The 22,317-nt window shown below is 43.3% G+C and overlaps 1 protein-coding gene across 1 annotated transcript in view; it reads left to right on the top strand.

Moving 5' to 3' along the window:
• Nucleotides 1-22,317, top strand: part of LOC107187771 — a 73,388-nt gene that overhangs the window by 8,532 nt on the left and 42,539 nt on the right. The window lies entirely within an intron of this gene.

Raw genomic sequence — 22,317 nt, 5'->3', positions numbered from 1 at the left:
AAGAGCGTGGTTGCATTCGCTCGTTGGTTTCTCGGTATACACTCGGTACACTTCGGTTCTAGATCGATCGCCACGGTTAAATTGCTGGGCCTGCGCTATCCAGGAACTTTATTGCTGGTTAAATCGGAGTTCACTCGAAGCTGTGCTGTTTAGGGCTCTCCGATATTCCGAGTATTCCCTCTTATAGCGCAATGTTCTTCGTGAGCCTCTTCTCAATTTTCGTGGAACTATTCGAGCGGGAAACGAGTAATATCGACGCAGATCGATGCGAAGTAAACGTTGAATCGTTATTCATGCCTGCAGCGCTGTAATTCTGTGCACAGTTTGCAGAAATGGATCGAAGTATTATTTAGTAGAGGGTGATTGTAATTCTACGGAGTTTAAGTTTCATCGGCATATAGAAACTGTTGAGGAAAATCTGTTGTGAATGCAACCATCCTGGGGATAATGGCAACCTTAATGTGATCAGGCCGCTGTTTGGTTTCCGTCAACTCGATATTACTCGGCGGAATTGCGTACGTCGTATAAATATGTAATCACAGATTACTTGTAGGTGTCGAAAAATTAAGCTTATGATGGTTAATTCCTGGGACTATTTAAAGTTAGATCACTAAAACCATGCTTTAATTTTTAATATGTTCGTAGGAAAGCGTACTCAGACCGCAGGTATTTAATGAGCAAACAAATGCGTCTCGAAGAAATTAGTACACATCGAGAGTCAACGCAGATATTACTGAAACTATTTTTCATTTTACGAGCTGCATTTGTATTGAAATATACATTATTGCGGTAATAGTCACGAGAATTGTTTAATTGAAGTATACCATGCCATTAAACAAAGATGCATTAACCTTGAAAAAAATGAAGGTCACCTTGACATCTACAAAAAAAATTAATATAAAATCTTAAAATACTGTGAATCATTTATATCTTGTGTAACATACCCAAAAATACAACAAAATATTTCCATGGTAATTTTTCAATAATTTGGAAATAAAGGGGTTAAATGAGCATTCATTATTCTTCCCCTATTCTCTTCAAATGTATTCAAGATTTCTCAAGGGACGAAACGATCCTCAATGCCAGTCGTAGCGGTTGCATTGAACCCGTCGCAAGGGTTGCATCTAGGAATTCTTCTTCTCTGTCGCGGAGAACGCGCTCGGTGCACGCACGCCTACGCGTGCTCGCGTACCGCCACCTCGCGTCGCGCTTCATAAAGGTTACGCATTAATCTCGGGTGCGTTACGCGCCGCTAAGGTTCTCCGGTTTCGCGGGCGCGCGCCTGTGCAACGCCATAGCGCAAAGAGGCATTCAAAACGGAGGCACAACGAAAGACAAAGGCGTTGTTCACTCGCGGGCGCACCTTCCTGCCAAGGAATTCCTGTTCGCCCCGATATACACACACACACATACATTCAGACAGGCCAAATGGATCCTACCGATCATTGTCCGCCAAAGATGGATCGCGACTTACGTGGGAAATCGAATAGCGTCGAGATCGTGTCGAACGCTCTGCGACAATATCCGCTAAAAATAATCCGCCCCGTGAACCAGTCACGTGGCCATTGGGAGACAAAACGCTCCTAGGAAGTTCCCTTTTGTAACCACTTCCCTTATAACATCGAGTCAGACACGTGATGACGATTTCAAAGTAGATTTATGAAACATATTTTTCGTTTTGTTTAGGTCGATGTGAAATAGTGTTTCGCTGGTATTAGCAGATAAGTGTTAGAGTAAATGGGACAGTTAATAGGAGAATTGAACTCATTTTGTATTTGGGAAATTATTAATGATAATCACTAAAAATCGTAAGATAAGAGGTTAATTACAGTATGGTAGAGTCGTCTATATCCGGACTCCCATTATCCGAATACTATATATTTCCAGAAGTTTTATGATCTAAACGTTCTGTCATCCGAACAGAGTTCTCCTGTTGCAAATACGTAGTGTTTATCGAATTCCGTTTCGAACCGCAGATTTCCAGTAAAAATTTCTATAATTTAGCAACCAAGAAGATACTCGAATCCATAAATATTTACCTAAACCGTGAATTCTCTTGATCTCTGTTCAAATAAATGCAGTTCCGTGTCGGAAAAGTGATCGTTCTATTATCCGAAAAAAATCCGAAGACGTATGTCTCCCGATTAGTTCGGATACTGGAGGGTCTACCGTATCTGAAATTGATTCATTAACGTCCGACGCTTCCGTATTAACGCTGCACGCGATCGCCTTCCTAATTGCCCGCGATAAATTCCGTTTGTTCGCCCGTCCGGTGTGAATCGAAACCCTCGAGGAGCTTCTAAAGGTCGGATAGAGAGGCACGGCCGCAGGTAGTATTCACGGGGTGTTTCCAATGCTAAAGCAAGAATCATTTGTTTACGTACGCGAGATAAGTAACAACATTACTTAGAGAGTGACCCGATAGAAAAGGCGCGCTCGCGCGCGGTAATTGCCCGAGCTGGATGTACCGGATGTCGATTATCGTAGGCGTACGAGGCCTCGCCAGCTCGCTCGGCTAGAGATCATTTACACTCTCGCGAGCCTTATTACGAGCAGCCTCGTGATCCAGTAAATGTATGGGCCGAGAGTTTTCGCACCTCTCGACGTCGAACCTACACATCGTATTTCAGCGAGCGCACGTTAACGGGAAGGATGTTAAGAGGAAAACTAAAGAACCCAGGGCTTCTAAACACGAACTCTCGACGTTTCATTTATAATCGAACTCCCTCCGTCAGGGGGAAGAAACGGCCGTTTCTCTTCTGTACGGGGAGTTCCTCTAGCCCCGGACGGCACCTTATATCGGACATTAAGTACAGGATGAAACGAATAAAAGGTTACATAACTTCTAGGGTAGATAATACTCGTGAAATGAGGAAAAAATGTTGTAAGACGCATGGGTCGAAGAATTAATATTTTTAATGGTATTCTATTAGTTTAATATTAAGTAATTAAGAATTTGATATGCAGTCTTTACTTGTATATCTATATTATATGTATACATATACATAGTTTTTTAACATTTGCCATTGAAAAGGAATATTTCTTCATTTTTATTTTCGTAAAATGAAACAAAGTCTTATTTAAAATTAATATTTTATTCCACATATAACTGTTTCCATATGGGGTAAAATAACTCCCGAAGGCAGAGTCACTCGTTTTAACCGAAACAAAAATTGTTTATAACTTTGAAAATATTAATTTTTCGACGCATGTTTATTAGTACATTTTTTCTATGTTCCCTAGAAGTTATTAGTTAAAGAACACAAGGGAAATTTGGGAAGTTTAAAAAGATAAAGAAAACCGGATCATTGACACCGAGAAACACAAACAAAGAAACTATCTGTGTGGTTTGCTGAGAGAGCAGTGATGAAAACTGGATTCAATGCTCAAGCTACCAAGAATGTGCACACGAGGCTTGTACCGATATTCCTGAGTGTTCTGACAATTACATTGAATACACAATATCGGTATATCACAAATTTTGTAATCGTTACAAACTATCGCATTTCGAAGCGTCACTTATTTCTGCTAAATCTGATACTAGGTACCATTCGTGTCCCTTTAAAATCGTGTACCAAAATTCAATTAAATTCGAACATTACAATAGCGTTAGTTATTTTGTCATTCACTTTGATTTCCAGTGTTATCACCTTATTATTAATACAAAATAAAAATAAAATAAAATATTACTTTTTCATATATCTAAAACTTTAAGTGTCCGCCACTAGGGGAACTACCTCCCCATAAAAGATCTAGAAGGGGACTCCGTGGATCGTTAAATTCGCTGGGAAAGTAGTTTTCAGGTGAGCCAGCTCTCGGGTTCGCAGTCGAGGCATTAATCGCGTTTCGAAACTCCCGTCGAAAGATCAGCGCAGCCCTGGACGAACCGGGAAATAAAGGAAACTCCTTTCGATCGGTAATCAGCCAGACAGGCGCACCACTCCTCCTCCGTGAGTAGATGCTTGGATCGAGCAGGCTGGTGGGTGTGAGAACGGAACCGTTAAGAATAATTCAAGAAGCACGAGAGGAGGCGAGCCCTGTATCTCTCCGCCAAGTAGCCGATTTGCACACAGCCCTAACGAAGGTACCGGCCGCTTTGAGGATCCTATTAAACGCGAAACTTTACAACCACGCAGGACCTTCACCAACGTGGGGGAGGTATGGATAAACGTTCCGTGCATTACCTTCAAACGGGCCGGCGTTAACTTCCCCCTCCAACCCCGCCTCGTATATACAGAACGACGTCGGGGAATTGTTGACATTCCGCCTCCCCTTCGCCGTTTCGATCCGTTCGTCTCGCGGCCTCGGCGGTCTGCTCCTTAAATAAAACCGCGTCCATGATCCCCCGAACCGACTTATCGGAAAACAGGTTCTCTCTTTCTCTCGACCCCGAGTCGTTCAACTTGTTAACCCTCATCCGTCCTTTATTTTCCCGCCTTAATTTGTCCCTTGGTGTTAAATTTACCCAGTGGCAAAGATTAATATAATGAAATGATGAATAGTTAAATTTGCATATTCTTTAAAGAAGAAATTATGAAGCTTAATTTACTTACACATGACAGAATAACGTCATTTCATAGGAGAAAAATGTGTCAGATTGACACAAGGGACGGATTAGGGTTAGCGACCACCTCGACTCACGAGGGAAAAATCTCTGGATCTTTACACCCTAGTCAATGTCACCCCTGCACAATGCTTCCGGGTCCCTGTTCCGTTCCAACGTGTTCGTCATCTTTCAAGACCATGAACGCCCTGAAAAGTCCTACCACAGTACTCGTCCACGGTTACGCAAGTCGACCTCGGTCGGATAATCGGGACTGGATGATAAATCGTTCAAAGAGGAACGGTGTCCAAACGATATTCGCAACGAGGTCCGTGTGTCGCCGAGTTCCATCAGGAGGAGGTCTGTAAGGCCCCCAGGCGCGGTGAACAAACGCACAGCCTAACCGGAGCCTGGTCACGAGTGTGGGTGGCTGGTCAGGGTCTGTCAGGGCATGGTAGTCACAACAATATGGCGGTTGGTCGCTGGTATACAGCCGTGTGGCTCCAGAGTGTTCCACCGTCGTCTGCCGCTGAGTCCCCCCGATCGCAGTGGCTGACCGCGCTCAAGGTCCCCCATTCCCTCCTTAATCGCCTTCCTTTTCGAGATCTTTCACTCGATTCGCTCCCAATCGAACAGACCGCAATCCTTGCAAGCTGCGGCGGCAGTATACTGACCCAAAGATAACTGGCTTACCCTATAATCGTGTCGCGTCATTACTCGATTATTCGACTACCCACCACCTATCGAGCCGTAGCTACCTGACGCGCGAACATAATCACTGATTCATGGCCGGCTGTTGATCTCGAACGTTTGTCCCGGGGAGGAATTTAACCTCTTAAGGGGCTATGCTAGTGTGACGGTTTCAGAAAATCGGATTTTCCTTTCTTGCAATATGCAACAATTTTTTGAGGAAGAGGACGGTGTTTTATATGGCCTGGAATAGGGGATTAGATGTAAGTACGAGCTATTTCTATTTTTATGCTCTAAAAGAGTACTTCACTTTAATCGCATTTTTCTCGCAGCTACTTTTTCTTAATCGGAGGCCATGATAACTTAAGAACTAATTGACCGATTTAGTTCAAACTTGGCATATCTGTTCATCGGATCGCAGCCATTCGTCAACGTTCAGCATCTAACATATCAAATTCTTGCTGGTCCTATCGACTTTAATTATTAGTTATTTCTGTTCTTTTTTTTTTTTAGTTTTGTTCATATTATGGATTCGACACTTTACTGGACTTGTAAGGTAAGAATTTTGCGTAGTTGAAATTTGACTTCAGGTGGTTAGCAATATTCATACTAGCAGCGAAGATGTTAAGGAATTTTGTTTAACAATTCAGGACTCAGGCGACCAACTGTGTCTAATCCTGTTCCACCAAAATGGTCATCACCTCTCTTTGTTTGTACAGTAAAGACTCGATAAGAGTTGGATAAGAAGTTTCACGTGATTTACTTCATCCCCACTGGGGAGGTAAGGCCGTGGAACGTGCCAAGCGCATAATTTATTGCACCCACCCCCATTTTTATTGCCGAGGACCAGACTTCGGGCAAACAATAGATTTGAAACAAGAGTTATTGAAACAACTCGCGGTATACCATGAAAGTTTTGAATCTGACCCAAGTTTCAAACTCTCATAAAGTCTTTGCTGTATTTACTGACTCGCCTGTTGGTATGAGATATATTGTCCCACGCCACATTCACAGCTCGCACATGCAAATTTCCCAGTAGTAGCGAGTCTCCGTTTCGCGTCGAAAGCCTCTCATTTCTAAATCAGACGGTCAGTCCCGTGCAAAATTCAAGCCCGGAGGCAGCACGAAGAAACCCACCGCGAGAGCACTACCTGACAAGTTGATGATCCCGAAGCTTGCCGACAGCCGCTAGTCCACGGCTAAAAATCAATATTGATTCGCTTAAGAATGAAGAACGACCGCCATTCCGCTTGCAATTACCGATATTACCGTTCCACCGCGGGCGATTAGTCCCGGGGTAACCGTTCTCCAAACACGAAAGACAGAGATGATCTTCCATCTATCGTCCAGAGAATGGTCGGATTCATCCGCGGCAATAATGATCCCATCCCGCGACTTTCTCTCCGCCCGTTTAATATTCATGCGAGTAATGGACGCGGGTACACTACGACGACGTGAAACCGTCCTCAGGAGGGGAGGAGATCGAAACAGGGACTGTATGATGTATCGAGCCGGTTCGCGGCTCGACGGTGCATTAACCCCGTAAGCTCGATGATAACTTCCCAGGAATCGGTGCCCCGTTGTCTATTCAGTTCCACGGAACCGGTCACGAACGATGATTAGTCGAATCAATCATTCGGAGAAACTATTGGCGGCGAATCGCTCGAAGTAAGCCTTTCGGCGAGCAAACGTTTCTCTCTTCAGAGAGCTAGCTCTTGCGCTCGGACTGTTCAAAGCTCTGGAAAGGGGAATCGAGTTCGTCGGGCAATTATAAAGTCACGGTCAAATAACGAGAGGGTTGATCGATGCACGCCAATGGATTTCAGGGTATTTTTGTTTTTCTTTTTTTCTTTTTATCTCCGTGGAACTGAAATTAGATCATTCCCGGTCTTTATTTATTGCCGCGACCAGACGGAGTAACTTACAGTCGGTCGCCTGATGATTGGCGACCTCACGGCGGATGGGATTTGCGCGATGAAAACCGGTTGGACATCGCTTCGAAAACCGTTTAGACCGGAACGATCCCCTCGGTGTTTATCCGTCTCGCTGGTAATCGTAAGATAAATGCACCATGGGTCAGCTGGTACTCTTTTGACGACGGTGCTTCGCGGTTGTTATTCCATAGGGGTACCGATTTATACCGGTCGATCGTAACGTGGTGGTCGAAAATTCACTGAACCCTGATCGTCGACTCGCGAGGGTACGCTGATACAGGATTCCAATTTCACCGTGACTTTTATGGACGTTTAATCTGGCGAAGAAGAGGACCTTAGTCTGGATGGGCAAACAGTATAAATGCCTCTCGACGCGTCCGAAGATCAAACGTCGTGGAAAGCTCTTCGACGACATCCTCCTTGCTATATTCGATCTTCACGTTCGGGATATAAGTTTAATAAATCCAACGGGACAGGTTGTGGTTGGTTCCGGGCGGGTGCAATAAACTCCGCGTGGCAAAAATCATGATCCCGCCCGTTCATCGAAAACAGGAATCACTCGATCCCGGAAACGAAGATTGGCTTTGTGAACGTACAGGTCATTGAATTAGGACCACTTCGTAACATCGTTCGTGTTTTCAGTAAGATTGAAAGGCCTGAGCGAAATTTACTAGACTGCGGATTTGTATGCGAAATTATATTTTCTAAAGTAATTCATAATGACAAGGGCAAATAAAAATTTCTTTCTTCTTTTAAATATCGTACTGAGTGCAGAATAAAATAAAAAATTCGACCTCGAAAAACAACAAATATTCATTTAAGTCCTAACTCCGAAACTTTGAAAGTTTTTTTCTTAACGGATGAAACTACAAATACTAATAATGAAAAATTTATGTTTATAATAAGATAAAATTTAGTTAAATATTGTAATAAATAGCCATTCGATAGATGATATTATAGTACGTTTGATTATATCTCCACCTTCTTGCTTCTATAATATTAAACTTCGTAAAGTTTAAACTCAGTTCCCTCAGTTTAGAAACTAGTGGAGGTAGAACACTCAAGAACTAGAGCGACGATGTGTGTATTTTGGTACTGAGTGAAGCTTATTATTAAATTCCGTTCGGACCCTTTAATTATACTAAAAATACGTACGATACTGAAAATTATAAGTGGCCCTAATTTCATGGCCAGGGGCTGTATATCCGCGAATAGGTAAGCAGCCATGTGGACGGTTACGAAACCACAAGAAAATCCGACTAGGTGGGGAAAAGGGTAAAAGAAAAAGGGCGAGACTCGTCATTATCTCGGTTAGAGAATGGAGGCAAACCGACGGTGAAACGATCTGGTCTCAGCGCCTACGTGTAGACCAATATACGTCCGATTGAAGCGACGACATTCCAACCGCCAGGCAACCCGGAAGGTGGCTTCGGCACCGACATCGATTCGATTAGCTCCGATAAGTCATACACAGTGTGTGTATGTGTGTGTGTCCCATGCAAACACTCGCGTGCCCCGTGCCCCCGTGGAATGCGAAGGTGATCCGTTCCTGTTCAACGAGGGGAAAACGATCCTATCGGCGTGAATCCGTCACCCGTCGACGGGGGTCTCGACACGGGAGAATAATCGGATTGAACGTGCGCGGCCCGCCCCGATGGTGACCGAGACAGCTGCGTGATTCGACGAGATCAGAGTGGGGCGGATGGAAAATTTCAACCACAGGTCGCCACCACCTGACTACCGAGGCGACAAAGGGGTACGTCGTTCAGAAGATTTTTACCTCGTGATCTTGAATTACGTGGAATCAAGTGGAATCTCGGTTGCACTTCGCCACGTGGTCGAAATTACTGGCACAGCTGCTAGGAAACTTATGTTCCATGTAAACCTACAGGGTCCCGATTACGCTTCCTTTATATTAGATATAATTTTTTATAGATATGATTGTTTATTCAGAAGGAAACCAAAATACAGTTTAGTCTTCAAAATATTCCTCATCACTAGACTCATTTTATGCATTTATAGGGCATTCACAAATATAGTAAAAGACCCAACTTTCATCAGAAGCAACGAATTTTCTATTCTATTTTTCACCCAATAAGATACTTAAGAGAGGAAAGAAATTAAACAACCTGCATCCTGCGAACTCGGCTTCTACTAGGGGAAAAAACGGCATAGAACAAAAGTCTCTTACCACTTGGTAAATTTATTCCAGGTACTGAAGTAAATATTAAATCGAATGTTAATTTGGCATAAATGTCAGAAACTTCCGAAACTGAATGTTAGAAGGCCTTATCCCTACGTCACATATTTCCCTAGCGGAAGCTGGGTTTGCTCGCGAGGGTACAAAAGCACCTGTGATGACAGCCACCAGTACGCAAACAATCTGTCTCATCGCGTTAAAGGACACCCTATCCCAAGAAGCCCCAGATCTTCGTAATCCCATTGAGACAAGACTGTTTACAAACACCGTTCGCGACTAATTAGTATGTACGAGTAAAAGCGAGTCTCGTCCAGACGAATGCGTAATGGATGGGAAACCGAAGGGGGGAGGTGCACCACGGCCGACAGACGGTCTCTCCTGGCACACACAGGTGTTCACCGAGGACTTCCTGCGTGCATACTGATCCGATGGCCACGCGCCCATCAGCCGTCTCGAAATATCGTGGCGACACGCGCCCGAATCCCCGCGGGGGAACCACGTGGAAATAATGAGGGGCGTGGTAGTATTTTCGACTTTATCGTCGCGTCGTCTGTCGCGTTACAGGGCGTAAAAAATTTTCGGCTGCCAGAACAAGCCAGCTTTTTTGCTGCTGATGGCAGCTTCCACGATTGAGACGGGGCTTGGAAATGTCCCTTTACAGTTAACTTCGAGAGTCGACGTGGCCCCACTGGCTCTCTCGACCTCGCGTGGACACGGAGGCGCTAAAACACTCCCGTGGAAACGAGCACGCGGGCTCCCGTCAACCGTCAACGACTCGCGATCCAGAACGCTGGTACGCGGCGGCAATCAGCGAGGAGTTTTACAACGTCGGAATGTCCCAGGTCGCTATAAGCGGCGACATTGCGCGGATGCCGCTTAGACACCGGTAGAGGATCGGTTTCTTTCGATCCTGCCCGCGGAGGACGACGAGTTATCGATAACCTTCGGACCGGTGGCCGTTCGGGAATGCTTTATCGCACTCAAAAAGTTGCCCCTTAGTTAGACGCGGGATGAGAGAGCTTTAGGTATACAGGGTGAGCCCGTAAGAACTATTACCTATGATAATTCGTTGCTTATTGGTTGTACCAAGAATACGTTTTAATCTGTTCACTGCATCTTCTTGGTATCTTGTATAAGAAGTTTCTTTTTCATAAAATCAAGGAAATTAATTACGTTGCATTGGGAGGAACTCATCGGTTGGATGCAATTTTGATTTTCTTTATGTATTATACTTTTTGAGATACCAAGGTAAGCTTGAGTTTTTTCAAGGTCGATGAATTTTTTTTTAATGCTGTATTATCGCCGATAATAATACTTTGTTATACTTATATTTACATATATTTTGTACATACACTACTTCGCATAAGTATTAGGACATCTATACCAGGGAAATATGATGCTCGTATTAATTACATATTTCAGGCCAATTTTATTAGCTTTTATATCCCTTAAACAATATTTTTTTCGAATCTTCAGAAATTACTTACTGCCTTGTTAGCTTTACTGCATACGCGATAAGTGTCCTAATACTTATGAGCAGGAGTGTACTCCTGAAAATCTCAAGGTTACCCTGACATCTCAGAAAATATATCAAAGAAATCAAACTGATCAGTCCCTTCAAATGCAACATAATTTATTTAAAACGATTGTTTTTTCACTACAACCAAGAGACGAGTTATTTCAGATAATATTTCTGATTGACTCACCCTGTATACACGCGGGACGGCGTACCTTTTTGATCCAGCCAGAAGGATTTCTTCTTAACACTCGAGCAACCGAGTGAGTTATGCCTGATAACGTCTATCCATCGTGGAGAACCGATGATCTATTTGAAAACAGACGTCCGTGCGCGTTTCAAACAAAGCCGCGACCTTGATTCGCTATACCTGTGATTAATTTAATCCGATTTTGTTTATTACTAGGTTAAGTTTAATACCAGCAACTGTACTGTATGTGAATCTGGTTTCTTGCATATGTTCGCCGCTCTATACAGCACAACTCAATTTATTCGAACGAAATTTTATTTAGCACCCGATAAGTAGTGAGAAAAACCAATGAAATCCTATTATGTGAACTGTTTTAACTCTGCTATCAGTACCCACTATCAACTCGCATAAAATTCCACTCAATTCATCCTATCACTCCAAACCCTTCTTGAATATTTTCTACCTCCACCTTAAAGACTGCAATTCAGTAGGTCCCCGTTGTCAAGGTAGAAATGAAATCTGAACCTCCACAGAACCTCGTCAACTGCGCAAGAACTGCCTTCTCGGTATACAGGACAATTTCGTCTCGTGTTCAATCTTCTCTATCCTATCCATCTCATCGGTAGGCTGAAATTTAGGTAGCGAATGATATTCATTCCTCGCGTATATAAGAGTTCGGTAAGATAACGAGATGGAAGCGAGGAGATCCCGTTGGGCTGTAGCTCGGCTCTAATTGGAGGGTCCGGTCCCTGGACGCAGGAGGAATTCGTGCAAGCTGCAGATTCTCGCATTCCAACGATGCTCTCTCCGCGGGGTCCGGTCTCTCTCTCTCTCTCCCTCTCTTTCTGCATTTATAGTGGCTGCTCGCGCCAAGTTTGAACTCGCGGAGCGATGCCGAGGCCGCTTCGTTCGCGAAACGGAAGAAGCCTCGGACCGGTTTCTTTTTTGTCGCCGTGGCTCTTAGAACGCGACCATCATCGCTGCGACTCCTCTGCCCTCTCGCGGATTCCAAAGAACTCGCGGCAGCGGTGTTCCAACCATGATCCGACCAGGGTAATAGAGAAACTGGGTAATATCACAGACGAGATATAAGAATAGACCTAACATGCAATGTAATTTTCTGTCCCATGCTTCGGGGGCGTCAGAACCCCCCGTACCATTTCAGTATTCTATTCCTTGCTAGCGAAACCGGAACAATAAGTGTGTGTGTGCTGTGTGGCATCACGATGTCAAACGTAGGTCCCAAAATTGGAAACTTTTATGCGATGTGGCGTTCGAAGCAACGTGATTTTCGTGGGACACCAAGTCCCATAAGATATTAGGTTTATTCTTATATCTCGTCTGTGATATCACCCACGACTTTCGTTTTCAGCGTTTTCGTCGTCGATCCTCACTTCCGTCAGCTTGTCCGTGACGGAACAAACCGCTAACGGCAGTGGTTCGGGATTTTGTCTCGTCTTCGTTCGTGGCGATCGCGGTTTCCCACGCGCGCTCCTCAACTTAGCACAGTCAACATTCTTGCGCTAACTAATCAACGGCGCGTGACTTTCCTTTGAGCCACCGCTCGACCGGCGCGCCGACTTTTCTTTGCCTCTCCCCCGTCGACTAGGTTCGGAAATTGTATCGAAAGAATTTTTAAAGTTCCTCGATCTTAACGTAGATCGAGTATGGAAGACCTGGCCAGATTGTAACAAAAAAGGTTTCCACGATTTTTTCTCAAAAGTGTTTTCCTCGATCAGGTAATAATTTGCGTGACTTACTGCTCACATCTTTGGTCTACTCATTGAGTGTAAATGTGTGACAAAATCTTTGATACTTAGACATCTATGTTCATCTTAAACAAATCTGAACTTTTGTTACAATGTGACCCAGCCCGGGGTAAATTGTAACACGTCTGTTTTATTTAGTTAAACACAAATATGAGTACAAATAAACATTTCCAAAAAATATAAATGAAAATGCATATCATTATTAAGCATTTGATATACATGGAGTAAACAATCATTGCTTATTCACTGACAGATACAAGGAATATTTCTAAAGAAGCAAAAATTCAAACCGTTTCTGATAGTGGTTAATTGAAATAAAAATGCTAAGACAATATTTACTTACATGCTCCGAATAATAAAAATCTAACCTGTATCTACAAAGCAGGCACTTGACGATCGATTGTTGCAATGAAACCGACGATATCAATATTTTCAAACCGCTCTGGCATCCTGCTGCGTTGCCAAACTTGTCGTTCAGAAAATTTTAATTATGTTACAACTTACCCCGTGTTACAACCTGCCCCGGTCTCCCCTATTATTCGCAAGAACTGTACGACACACGCACCATTGGTCCCCAAAAGTAGCCGATTCGTATTCCGCGAGCCCGTTAACCGGAGCCGTTCCGATTCGCGTACCACCCAGCCGGTGACCGTTCGACAGACGACGAAAATTCTGGATACAATTTCAATGCCCCGTCCACGTTCGCGTGACAATGACTGCCGGCCTTTACAACTATGCGTCCGTCATTTACATCACGTTCGTCATTGTCAGGGATATCGGAGCACGCTGCGCGGCGTGCATGTAAAATGCACACGGGGGATAGCGGTAATTCGTGCAGGTTGCGTGTCACCGAACGACGTGAAAACGTTTTATATGTGGGTATGTCGTAACGTAAAGCTCAGCCCGACACTTGTTGCGCGGAATACGGTGGAGACGGTGCGGTTTGGGTTTTTCCCCGATCCTGTAAGTGGATCAGCATCGACAATTCAAACGCTAGTGGGGTACTAAAGCTTTTGCGATATGAAATTTTCGCACATTTAGGATGATGGTGTACTCTGGGAATACGGCCATAGACTAATGTCAATTTCCAAACGTGAGGCGTACACCTGAGGAGCAATTTCAAAATTTTGGAGGACAATTAGCAAATCGTTGACATTCTTCACCTCGTCAGCAACAGTTTCACCTGTGTGCCTTTTGTATTCGAAGCAGCTGTAAATGTTAAACTTTTTGAGAACTTGGTTTTATTGTGATGCTAGGGGGCATCGAGGTCTTTGAGGCGTTGAGGTGGGGCATGATCCAAAAAAAGGTTGAGAAACACTACTGTGGACACTTTAAAGGGGTGTTTCATTTTCCTTCAGTCTTTACAAGTTCTTGTATATTGCACAAGGGTTGCCACGCCTTAAAGACTTAGAAATTGTGTTCACCCTCTTTACTCAATTATTGCATCCCTTCATAGATACTTTAACTTAACTCTTTAGGGTTAAGAGGGTTAAAAACTGTCCCACCTTTTGCTTAGCTTTTTATGCATGGTGGGATATATTTTAACCCACCTCGAAAAGTGAAGTTACTCATAGTCATACAATTTAATATTTTATTTTTATATAATTATTTTTATATTAAAAAAAATTCTGTGCAACTAGAGTTTTTATTTTCTTTAAAATCGTGTGCCTCAAAGAGTTAATGCATATACAAGGATATGACTTCATTCATTATGTAACAAGGCTCATATTGTGGCCCTGTAATAGCTGTATTCGCAGCCTCTCTTGTGAAATTATATCAGAGTTAAAAAGGAATTAGAAATACGTGCTAATCTATACCAATAGGCTCAGCGGAATCTTCTTTAACGCCAACAATGAGTCATTTTGTCCAACTGTTTAGTAACTCACTTATGGCTCTCAGAAATGTGTCACTCCGTATATCACACTAACTTTTCTTCTTCTTTCGAACAGAACCACCGGGGACAAGCATAATACGGATTGGGAAACAATGTTACGTAACACTCGCTAGGTCTTTCTGACGTAAGCTATGTCCTTTTGGAAAAATAACTTCAAGGCCACGTCAGCATTGTAGCCAGCTTTATGGAGAGTCGAATGACTCGCTGATACAGCTTTAGAATACTGGTCACAATGGCGGGGAAACGTTGAGATAACATTTCCAAAAGGTCACACAACATACACCTGAAAGGCTCGACGATAATAGCTGTACGATGCAGGATTGTCAAATCAAATCACCGATATCAGGTATCGTTATGCTACGATACATCTACTCTGCCCACCTATTCAAAAATATTTCACGGGCCAAGTAATGAACATGTGTATACACCGTTTACCCGTCAGATTTATGGACTGTTTATAATCGAATAAATTCAGAGAATTTCCTACACTCTCGAGTACCGTGCAAAATCAGAATAGAAAATCGTGCACGAAACAATCGAGCGTATAACGAGGTGTTCGTGCGAATCCTTGACGGTGCCCCCTCGGTATTCAGCCGCACGGCCCCAAATGGCACACTCGAACTCGAGGAAATTCGAGCCCTCAAAGGCCCGGCTAACTTCTTTTTTACCGGCCACTCGACTCCAGTCGCCTTATGGCGAAACACTCGTCAGTGACGCTCAATCCCACCGGAGGGCGCTCACGGGACCTCGTTTATTGTCGGCCCCGAATCGCGAGCATCTCTTTTTACGAGGCAAGCGGCGGCAACAGCAGCTCGAGTTACGAAGACGAATTCGCGCGAAACGAGGAAAACGACGTGACGCCGCGCGATGGAACACGAGAGCAAGTGACCACGACCCAAGGGGGGAACGATCGATGGAATCGGGATCCTGTCGGACAAGGTCGCCCCGTTCCCGGCCGCTAATTACACCGGAGACGCTTCGACGAAAGTTACGTTGTTGTAAACTCGCCCCGTGGCAACATTCCTGACAAGCGGAAACGCGAACGTTTTTGCGCCCGAGATTCTTTGGTGTTCTCGGAAAATTTGTGGAATGGTGTTAAGTGACGAGGAACGGCTGAAAATTTTACATCTGCCGTGTTTCGCTTTTTAGCCGCGATTCAAGGCACAAAGGTGTCGCCGACCGATGCTGCAGATGAGTTTAAAGTGACGTTAGGTTGGTCATTTATATTCAACTTCCCTTATAGAGACGGGAGAACACCCAGGAATGCATTGATATTCATGGGAAATATTCAAGACTGTTAATTATAATTCAGAGAGTTTTATGAAACAGTTAATGAATTATATTGAGATGTTGGGATTTCGTGATTATCTTTTATACGACTTCCAGGTTGTAACCCTTAACGGAAGATAAAAAATTTTCCACAGCTCATCGAGCAAACAATGACTCCCATATTAAACATTAATGATTACGTGTTCCCTTGCACACTTCGTCACTTAGCCATCACGCGACGTTATGCTAATCAGACGCAACAGAAATACGCGCATGACTTTCGAAAACGCAGTTGCAAGACTCTATTCTATTGAATACTAGCGACATGAAACATTTATGAACCGTGGATCGACAACGTAAAATTACATATAACATAAGACTCATGCAAAGTTAAAGGATCGTACTCACCCGTTGCTGCATTGCAATGCCAGATGTTCAACAATGTTGCGCATGTTGCTCCGCAGAGAATTCAATGTTCGCATGGACAAGAATCGCCGGCACTCGTTGAATAATACATCATCGATATTTTACGAAGATGAGCTGCTTTCCGCCGTGGAAAAACGTGATCCAGAAAGAACATTGTTGTGGAACTTCAACGGATACCGGTTGTTGCTCACGTTTTGCGAGAGGTTAACGAGTATTCCCTCCGAAACCGCACGGCAGATGAGGATCTTCCGATAACAGTCGCGAGTTCGTGGAAACATCTGCGCAGGACCGCCGCTTTTAAACCTCAACCGTCACGTAAACGTCACTCCTACTTTGTGCCTGATGAGGTTAACAAATAATGCATTCGCTGCGACATCTACATTGCAATTAACACGTTGACTGACCGACGAATTTTACGTGTCGTGCTAACCACACTGAGACAAAATTATCGCTACATAAAGTAGGTACACGTTGCAAAATATAGCATAAAACTATTGAATTATAGTGTCCGACAATACTGTATGCATTTTTTCTGCTGACGGTTATCGGGTTATGTTGCAATGTTTACATGTTTCCGATTAAGAAATCATACATTTATGCTTCATTCAAGGAGTCGAGTCAATAATTATAAACAAAGGAGGTGATAATCATTTACGTGAGACAGGGACAGAAACAATTGCCCGCCAATAATTGGACTTAGCACCCGAATGTTTTAGTTATTTTTACTGACTTATCTAGTACAATATATGTATCCTATACGAGCAGATACTGAAGTGCTTACAAATAATATTTATTCGATGTTAGTGTCGTAATTACCTGTGACTTTACTTGTCATCGATGATTTCCATGGCACCATCAGCAAATCAATTACCAACCACAAGTGACCACCACGGCGTCATACGAAAATTTCTGTAGCATTAGAAACGGAATCAACAGTTGCTTGCAATTCGTACCGTCACGTGAACACAGTGGCGCTGCCGGTCCTCGTGTTTTTCGCGAGGTGAACGTTCTCTCCAAAATCACGAGAGGGCAGATGAACCTTTCGATAGGACGAGCCGCCGTGGTCCATCGCGAACAAAAAGAAGATGCCACGGGTCACGTGTGATCAACGAAGGAAGAGGACACAAGGTCGGAATACCGTGTAACTCGGAATATACTTTTTTTCCATTCGGCGGATCGAGAAGCATTGTGCGTGCTCGACGCCCCGCGGCCATCGTAATGGATTATCGAGGTTCGATCTCGCGCGTTCGTTCCGCGGACAATAACGCCGTCGTGAAAAGATGTTCCTTTTGTCCGCCGGAACTCGCACGTGGATAGAGAGAGTATATACATTCTAAACCGATCCGATACACTTCTGACCTGTGTCAAAGATTGCACAGCCAGGTCTACCGGCAATAATTGTTTCGCGCGATCGATATATCGTTATGAATCGATATCCACAGGGCTGACTCGTTCTGCCCCTTCCGACCTGGCATCTGATTGGTCGTCCGGTACATAAGGTAAACGCACCAATGAACACTTTGTGTCGAAATGAGACTTGAGCTATTAAAGTCGGATTGCAAATGATAATATTAATAAATACTGGCATATCGAAATTAGATTGTTCGCTTATTTTAAAAGCTTAATTTATTTATTTTTATATACAATGTTCATACACTGGTACGTGTTCCTTTACTGGTGCATCCATCCTTCGAATACTATTCTACTTGCGGGGTTAATGTTCTCCGTTTGAATGACTGTGCCTTTAAGGACGCTTATATTTTCGTCGTTATTATCATTTTTACCTGTCGTGAATTGAATTCTAGAAGACAACAAGTTCCAGCGTTTGGTACATGCATTTACTATGTCCATATAGCAGTTGTTTCTTGTTGCTGCACCCATTTCTTTATTGGGACGTGCAAAAATTCAGAATCTTTGAATAGTCTCTAGGGGCCTTACACGTACCGGCAAAGTGTTTAAGAAGTTCCAGGGATCCCCAAAGGTATGCGCAGAAGACCCCGAAAGTATTTACAAAACCTTTAGTGATCTTCACGATTCTCGAAGGCTCCGAGGGATTCTCAGAGGAACCTCGAGGTCTACATAGAACTTTCAGGTATCCGCAGAGGTCCCCCAAGAAACTCGGAGAGTTAACAGAAGTCACAGAGGATTCTGAAGGCCTGTGAAGGACATTCTGAGATCCCAGAGGACTTCCAAAGGCCTTAAAGGGCCACCAGAACTCCCATAGGATCTTCAAGGATTGCGAGGGCTTCCCAGAGGACCGTAAAATCCTTCAAGAATTTCCAGGTATTCCCTGAGGACCCGCAATGTCCTTTAAAGTCCACCGGGACTAAGAGAGTCCTGATAAGCTCTCGGTTAGGGCTTCCTGAGTTGTTTCCAGTTCCGACACCTCCTATGGCCTGAGGGAAATTAAGTACTTCTGCAATTATTGCATACATCTATTCGGTGTTTATGCAATTCTACGGAAAAACATTTGGTAATTCTTCGCATGACGAAATTATTACGAGCTTCACCGTCATTTCATCCTATGGATTCCGAGAAAATATCTATTCTAAATTCTTATTCGTCGTTATTTAGAGGAATTGGAACGTAATTGAATTTATGATAAACTTTCAATGAGAATTAAGATTCATATTCTTCAAATGATGAGTTTATATTACAGTATCTAAATTTCCCTCTATACAATCAGTTACGTCAAATCGCCACGAAAACAAATTAATATTCACGCATTCATAATGTTAATAAAAATAGAATTTCTAGTTTTTGCAAAAGTACCGGACCTTTCGTGTTCAAGGCAAGAACGTTTCCACGCTTTACACTCGCAGATCTTCACATATACGAGTGGTTTATTTGAAAAATTGTGTAGGTCCAATTTCGAGGAAATCGATGATACGGTTCCTCGAATTATAAATAAATATAACTAAATTGCAGATAAACAGACGAGGAAAGGTGAACCGGCACCACTTTCAATATAAACGGTTCGGTATCTTATATTGGTACAAGATAAAAAATTGTCGCCGAACCGCCGTATAATCTACAGAGCCAGCAAGAATATTTCGACGAAAAAGAAACGAAAAAAAAAACAATTTAATCCACGGATCGATGAGAAGCATATCCGCCGAGTGCTCACCCGAACACTTCCTTGATTTATATGCAGGCGCACGTTTACGATCCTATCGAGTTAACTCGAAGGTAACCTATCAAGAGTAAAGGTACCTCGGTCTCTCCGTGGGACCAGTAAGGAAGCCTCGTCATTGGTGGAAAGGGATGCCCAGCGATGTCCCAGGCAGAGGCAGAAAGGCGTTCGCCAGTCTCCTCTCGACGCTCCGAGTCAAAACGTTCCGAGGTTCCCGCGGGCTGTCTCGCCTCTCGGCGCGTTGCCTCCGATTTGTCAAAAGTACTATTTCCATCGAGTTTCCAATCAAACGGATTATATCCTCTACCCGTAATACAACTAATTCGTTCATCTCGCGTGACGTCGTTTGTTCAACGGTTTTTAATATTTCGAACTTTACGCGTGTTTACAAAGACGATCAATCAACAGGACTATCCAACGATTTGCAGATATCTCGACTGAAATCCTGCCACTTTTTCGATTCAAGGATCCATAAACTATGAACAGAGGATCGATAAATCAATGATACCGAGTCAGTTCAGACGCGAGGACATCGATGGAGCTGTCGGAAAAGTAAAGGATCCTAGTGCAACGTAATTGTGACTGGCAATTTTCGTCTCGTGACACCGGCTTTTTCCGATGTGTCTGTCTCCGTTCATCGATCGCTGGCCAAGAAACGATACATCGTAGCTCCCGTCATCGTCGAAGATTGTGAACGATCAGGGAGATATTAGAAGCGACCCGGAGGGGATCGTGTTACCCATTCCCATTAACCGCAGCTACCGAATGTGTCCACGGGAAACGCTCGATTCGTGACACGAGAAGGTATTTAAATATTTACTTCACCGTGACGACCCGGCGATCTATTTGCTCAACTGGTTGGGTTTAAGTGGCGTACGCGCGAATTACGTCTCGCGGAGCTCGCATTCCGATGCTAAACAGCGAACCGAGGCGCGAGCAAACTCGAGGTTCGATTCGCGTAACGAAAATAATAAGGATAACGGGAGCGACTCGATGAAAATATTTATTACCAGAAATCGGTCGCTACCGTCTGAGATCGATCTTGCGCGCTGACGAGACGAACGAACGGCGCTCGAATGTTAACATATTCCTAGCCGGCAACGTAGTCCTACGCTCATTTTAAAGTCTTTGCATGACTGCCAGTAACGTAGTTTTACGTCATTTTAAAGTTTCCAGTTGAGTGTCAGTAACATACGTCATTGAAAAATCTGTAGCATTCATCGCCCGTTTTTCTGTGGCAAGATGATCATTGTCTTGGTTTTCAATTTTTGAGGTTAAATATTTTATTCTATATAATAACTAGCTAAAGCTGTTCAATGTTTTGGGAACGTGAATTTTAACTCCGTTATATTTTGAACGCTGGAACTACCTAGACGATAAATGTGTATCTATTTCTGTCGGATTGCGAAACGTCACAAACTTTTGAAGATATAGAAATTTATAAATATTACAAGAAATGTTGTAGAAGGTCCGAGAAAATGCATTGGAACATTTTAATTATCGTTGTAAGAGTAGATATAGTCCATTATAGTCCAGAGACCAAAGTGGCTGACTCCACTTTTTGAACTTTTTATTATTATTATTTATTTATTTAATGAGCAATAAGCCCTTTGGTGTACATCTACAGGACGGAAAAGTGTAGAATGAAAAGAAAAGAAAACGAGAGTAGTTATCTAGAGAGTACTGAGATCATATTACGCCTCAAGGTGTAGAGGGAACCAAAAAAAGTGAAGCTGATCGCTATACAGGTTCAGGTTGGTGAGTAATCTATTTATGCAATTATGCTGGCCATATAGAGTTCCGTGAAATTCCTGTTTAATAAATGTAATCAGTGTTTAGCCAAGGGTCGTGTTGCCCATAAGTTGAAGTAAGCTAAGATTTAAGGACTATCTATAATGTCATTTGTATATTTAAGATAAATTTCTTTGATACTTTTCGTGGACTTAATCACTTGTATATTCCACTTGTAAATTCCCTTTGTACATTTAACATAAATGTCTTAGATAATTTTCATGAACTTAATCGCTTGTATATTCCACTTGTAAATGCCATTCGTATATTTAACATAAATATCAGACAATTTTCATGGACTTAATCACTTGTATAATCCATTTATAAATTCCCTTTATACATTTAACATAAATTTCTTTGATAGTTTCCATGGGCTTAATCACTAGTAATTCCACTTGTAAATGCCAATCTTATATCTAACATAAATGTCTTTGATAATTCTCCCGAACTCAATCACTTCGGCAAACGAACAGCTCAAATAACAGAACCCTGTGGTAATTAACTATAATTTTTTGGGTATAATACCCTCAAAACCGCCGGCTGTGAATGTGTCTTAACCGCGATATCGCGCAACTTGTCCCCCGATGAATTGCAAAAATTCCGATCGAGCGAAACGTTCGATCCAGGCGGCGAATTAGAATGTCAGAAACCTGTCCCCGACGGATTTCGCGATGAGATCGAAACGGTGAATCATCCACGGCGATCGACAGACCTGAGTCACGAAATTAGTCGCGTCATTGCCGATATATAGATACGCGTGTGTGCCGTGTAAAATGTACGATCGAAAGGAAAACCGTTTCCGACCACGTCGTGGGCAACGACCGATTAGCAGCCTCGAAATCACGATCTTCCACGACGTCCCGCTCTCGCGCGTGTATGCAACGACTCGAGAACACTTTCAGCGGGGCAGGATGTGGGACATTAGAGACCGTACCGCGCGCAGCTTCGCGGGTAAAAAAAGA

This window comes from Dufourea novaeangliae, unplaced genomic scaffold, assembly GCF_001272555.1.
Source record: "Dufourea novaeangliae isolate 0120121106 unplaced genomic scaffold, ASM127255v1 scaffold16, whole genome shotgun sequence".
Classification (NCBI taxonomy): Eukaryota; Metazoa; Arthropoda; class Insecta; order Hymenoptera; family Halictidae; genus Dufourea; species Dufourea novaeangliae.
The sequence above is the reverse complement of the archived record's forward strand: the minus strand, read 5'-3'. Positions and strand labels throughout refer to the sequence as shown.